The sequence below is a fragment of the Achroia grisella genome, unplaced genomic scaffold (assembly GCF_030625045.1).
Source record: "Achroia grisella isolate CSIRO2021 unplaced genomic scaffold, CSIRO_AGI_Agris_v1 utg157, whole genome shotgun sequence".
In the NCBI taxonomy this organism is placed as follows: Eukaryota; Metazoa; Arthropoda; class Insecta; order Lepidoptera; family Pyralidae; genus Achroia; species Achroia grisella.
In genome coordinates, this window is record NW_026712653.1 from 3,152,835 (window position 1) to 3,159,087 (window position 6,253).

Genomic DNA, 6,253 nt, shown 5'->3' on the forward strand with positions numbered 1-6,253 from the left:
ATGACAAATATTTTATATATTAGTTTTTATTATTTTTATGAGTGGGTAGTTATTGCATATATTGAATATAATGTTTAATAGTGAAATTCTTTAACTGCAGTATCCTTAAAAAATAATAACAGTCTTATATAATAAATGATATGACTAACTCGTTATTACGAAATAAGTAAAAAACGAAATCTTTGACATTATCAACGCAAGTTTCTCGCTTATTTTTCTTGTGATGGGTATGCGTTCCAAATGAGAATAGAATAAAAAAATATGACTATTCAAAAGTGCTTATATTAAGTTAATTTGAAGAAATATTATTTCTATTCTATTCTGTTTCTAACGCAAAAACATAACAAGAGACTGATGCGATCATGCGACAGTATGATGCACTTGTTGACTAGCACTAGCTGATCTATTCCGGTTTTACTTACTGTCTGTATAACACTACTACAAATGCAAAACTGTCTTTGAGTTGTTTTGCCTGTACTTACACTACTTCTTTAAGAACGGTACAAATCAGAAACTTATTTAACTTACAGAAACTTATTTAAGAACGGTATGAAACCTGATTTGGACTGTTCTTAAATAAGTTTCTGTATATGGTTTCCTTTACATTACATACACAATATGAACATATTAGCTAATATCATACGCTCCTATATTATATGACGCAGTTGCTAACAATTCTTAAATATTATTTATGAGAGATGGATTGTAAAAAGTTTATGAAAGGTACCAAACTTGAGTCTAACCTATTTTAGCCGCCCAACCGCCGGATGCTTAAGCAGTTACTGTATGAAAGTAATGATATCTTATTCTTCTAGAATGGCAACCCAGTAGTACGGCTGTTACATGATAATGTGATGCCTGCAGTGTTGTATATACATGCCTGTAATCGCTTACCATCAACGGTGGCATGATTGTAACAAAGAAAAAAAATTGCATTAAAATTTATAGGTTCCAATCTTGTATTTATTACTCAAACGGGGATCGAAATTACGACGGCCTGAGCCGAGGTTCGAACCCGTAGTGGTGCCCTCAGACTAAAAGTCGTATCCGTCAGGCTGGAGTTGGTCTTCAGCCGCTCCATAAGACCTGCATTTTGGAGTATCATCTGCACTCACCCCCTATCGTCCGGTGAAACTGTAAAGGCCAGCTACGGCCAACAGCATTAGAGCAGTCTGAAAAAAAAATCTGGTCTGCGGGGTACCTCAAGTCTATTCTATTTCAATCGCCAAGCAAGCAACAGTAGAATTATTAGCAATCGTCTTACATAAAAACTAACTTAAACATCTGATCTCAAAACAGTCTAACAGTATCTTAACTTATACTGTGGTGATATAATTACATCACATATTGACTGATTGTAATATAAAATAATGCATAATTAACTTTGAATCGAAATTAGATTCTTAATTAGACTATTTCATGTTAACTTATTTGTATATTTTGGTTTGGAAGGAAATTCTTTTTATGATTTAGAAATTAACATGGCATTTATATTTTCTAAACCATTGGCTGGGTATTTGTTTGGTTTAAATGAATAGGTTGTACACTCATATCTAAACAATATGGTATTATCAAACTTGAGACAGTCAAGACCTAAGTTTGCAATATGAATGTGGACCTACATGTATCATGTCCAGGCAAATCAACTTACAGACGTTTTTGCGTTTGTAATAGTGTATGGTAAAAATATATTAGTTTAGGACAATTTAGGTCAAGGGTCTTCAATCCGCGGCCCGCCGATGTGTGTTCTACGGCCCGCCAACAGCATAGGTCCACTCTCAATTAAGTAATAAGTACGTGTAATATAAAATAAAAAAAAATGGCCCTTGATTTGTAAAACGTTGAAGATCGCGGTCGCGATCGGTTTAGGTTATTATTGCATGTATGAAATATAATTACCAATTTTATTAACAGGATTAAATAATATTGTTATTTAATCCTGAATTTATTAATATATTAAAACAATGAACTAATTAATTAATGATGGCTTACTTGATAAGACCACCTTTCGTACATCAATATCTCTTGTAAGTGGAATTCATGTGTAAAATGTTTGGTGCAATAAAGAGTTTATTAATAAAGAACAGAACGGCGTGACTTTTCTGACGCTACTTGCAAGTAACGGATGCGGACCGTGCACGTGTTAGTTAGCGGAAACTGGTTTATTCCGGTTTAATAACTGTCTGTATTACAATACTATTAGTCTACTATTTACGCAAAAACCTCTTCAAGCTGATTTGCCTATAGTCACAAGTGTGAACATTATTTGGAAAGATTTATGTCGTTGATTATTATATTACTAAGACGCGTGATTTTTATATTGTATAATATGAGCCAAAATGAAAACGTGTTCGAAGAAATGAAACTTATAGTTACTGTGTAGTGAAGTTAACTACTAGATTGTATCAAAAATATGTTTTAATATAATTTATTTTCTGTCTAGAACATGTAAAATAAATTATAATACAACAATATTATATTCGCTCTTCTTTGAAAACGTTTCTCATGGATCAACAATAATGCGCTAGAAAGAATAAAATAAAGCTGTCTGCTCTCTCTATGAGATTTCTGTAAATGTATGATTTTTTTGCTTTGGATATATTTTTATTTACTAATTATACCGCAAATTGTTTAGCTCCGTTTATCCATGAGGAATGTCTCTAAACACGGGCAATTCAATGAGCAAATGAATAAATAATTATTAATTTCTAGTAATATTAGATAGCAGTGTTCATATCAATCTTATGAGAGTGCTTGATAGCCTTTTGATAGAATGCCTTGGGTGTGTGTGTGTAGATATAAAAAAATATAAGACTTAAAACGTGTTAGACACCAATTTAAGTATGTTTCATATAGAGTCACTCATTTCATCTCATTAGAAATTCCTTTTCCTACATCCATTGTATGCCAATTAGCTCATCCTAATCCTATGATGACTAGTTCCGAATATATCCAAAATGTAACCCGTTCCTTTCCATTATCCCATCCCGTTTCCTGTTTGTTAGTGGCATAATAAACAACACTAGCCTCTTGCCAAAAGAAGAAGGAAAAATAATGTTTCACATCATATTTATTACCTACTATAATAGTGCCCAATATTTTGAGATTCTATAGTGGTAAAATATTGAATAGAGTCATTTCCATCGATGATAAAGATTTGCAGATTTTGTTAAATGGAAGAGTAAATGCACACCCTATGTGATTGTAGCTCACTTATGTGAAACATCTGCTTTGGAAAGTAGACACTATATCATAAGGAGATAAAAACCATCGCTCCTAAGAGTATCCTGCAATTCTTGTCGCTGACGTGCCTAGGCTGCGAATTCAATAAAATAAGCAAGCACTAGATCTATGCATATATCTATGTATTTCTAACAGTTATCTAGTTCCTACAGCATAAGCTCTGCTTAACCTGGGACTAGATGGCGCTGTGTGAATTGACGTAAGTTATTACTAAATTAAATTGCGTAGTCTATTTTCCATTTTACATAAAACAGTTTATTATTAAGCGTGTAGTGTATAAAATAACTATTCTACTGCCAATATTGTATTACGAGAATAATAATTATTATAAGAGAATGTGTAATGTAATTTATAAATGAGAGGTTCATTAATGTATTAAAATATGTATCGGTCTCATACGTGATCTGCGCGGAGAACTGAATGTTAAAAACGTAATTTGACGGTAGTAAAAGCTTTGAAAGTGCACAGTTTAAAAGCTTTTAAACCAACATTTTATACAAATGGGATATATATTCCTTTATAGTTCAAAAACAAATTATTCAAAAGTTTTATTACTGTAACTAAGGCTGTGTATACACATAAGATTGGAAATCCGGACAATATGCGTATGAAATCATTTAAATCTTTAAATAAACGTACCTATTAAGTTAAATTAAGAACCTAAAAATGAAACAAAAAGTTACAAATGTTAAGATTTTTTTAAAGTCATCCATGTTATGTTGGCATGTTGTTTTGGAAAAGTAAGAAGTTAGAGACCCATGTATTCATGACTTAATAAGTGAGTATTATAAGTGATATGTATAATCCTTTGTATGGTATTGTGTAATTTCTCTGCGTATATTTTAGGCACGCACAGGTCCGGATTAATCATTAGGCAAAATAGGCAACTACCTACAGGCCCCACATCGATTAAAAGTCCTTAGCATGCATAAAATAAATTAAAAATATATAGGGTACTACCCTTTATATGCACATATTTTCTACAGCAACTTATGAAGTTCTTGTCTTCTGAGGTATTTCAAGATGTTTCATAATGGAAATTTTATTGTAAATTTGTAACCTTACTGATGATACTGCATGCTGTCATTTCTTGAAGTATATTTTACTTAGAGAGCAAGACCATCTAATATCGAATAGTAGAATAATATAGCGTATTCCATGATAAACAAATCTTAACAAAAAGTCTCGTTCTTTCGCCCATTTGTGAAATAGATATAAAATAAAAAAAAATATATAAAATTCCTTTCTCAAATACTTTATTTTAATAGGAGACTTGCATTGCCTTTGGGCACTAGGGGTCCCAACGTGGTGCACCCGGCCTTGTGCACACAGTATGTGTATGTGTATAAACTACTTAATATTATTTCGACTTGACTATGTTAATTACTCGGGTATGTGCGACTAGTTTATAATTTAATAGACAAACTAAACAACACTGCCATCTATTTATACGATAACTCAATTTGACTCGCTCTATCTATTATTTTTATTAGAATCCATATACGCTTTGATATTTTAAAATTTGTAGTTTACAGTGTGTAACTATGTATTAGTGTCAAAAATCTTTCACTAAATAAAAGCAGCTATAACAGAAAATCTAGTCAAATTGGTTTCCTTTTTTTATGTAGTTTTATATTATTTTCTTTTTTATATGTAGTATTATACTAGGAATGGTTAGTGTTTTGTTTTTAGAACGCATATCGCTGTTTAGTTAGAAATATTTTTTTTTATAATGTAAAGGTAGGTAGGTCTACACTCAGTTATTATTCTGTAGCGCGTTTAATTTCCTATGTTTTTATAAACAAACAATGCATAACGCATATGACAACTTATATTGTATTATGTATTACATTTATCATGAACAACGTGGACAATGGAATTATGTAATTTTTTTTTTCTATTAAATCATTCAATATGAACATAGTTGAATACCATACTGATCAAAATGTAATAAATAAATATACTAAATATAATACAATGTTCTCATAAATGTGTTGTTATTTGTGGTCTCTAGTTCAATATAAATAATCAAATTTCAGTGTAGATCATACAACCTGAAATTCAGGGACCATATCGGAGGAGTATTAGAAATGGCCCTGGATTATTTCACACGGGGGCATATCTTAGTTCTTATTGTACCAAGAGAATCACATGGCAGCTCAGTAAGGGGTGCTGTTGATGCATATAGGCAACGGATTGTTTGCAACTTTCAGTTCAATCAATTGAGTCTATCGTTACCCCCGTATATAAATTATATATAGGGGGTTTGTTGCTTCTTCACGACTGCAGATCTTAATGAAATATGAAGTATATTGTCACAAGTTGCAACAAAGATTACCTTTTATCGCATAAAAAGCAGACGTCTAAATAGAGATCCTGGGTGTTGGCCTTTGGCCTTGTGTATTTATTCTTGGCTGATTAACTATGACCATGTAACTTCTTGTACAAGGTTAACTTACATGGTGTTAGTTTAATGTATTGTGACGCTTGTGTGGCAATAAACTGTTTATTTATTTATTTACGGAACAGCCACAACTGTAATAACAAACAACAGGTACGCATATGTACTTAGTAGCACATTTCGCATTATACCACCGTAAAACATGAACATAGAACACACGGTTGATTCTTTGCTAGAATATGAGTGAAGTTTAGTTCACATCTACTGTAGTAACTCAATTTGTTGCTCATAAAACAATCTAATCGGTTTCGTTTTCGTTATTTATTCATGTTGAATATTTGGTCGAGGAAAGTTAAAATAAGAAACAATGTTTGTATCACAATAATTTATTTTTACAAATGAGAGGGATCACAACATGCTAAAATGACATCATCATCGTGTTTACTTGAGAAATTGTTAAAATTATTCTTCCTCATGAATGACAATAAAACAATTATACAGTAAATAGACATATTTTAATATGGATGGTGAATTAACTAAGAAGACAACTGCTCGAAGGCACTCGATGATTAATTTCTACAAATTAAGTCGCAAGTTTGAGCTCACAGT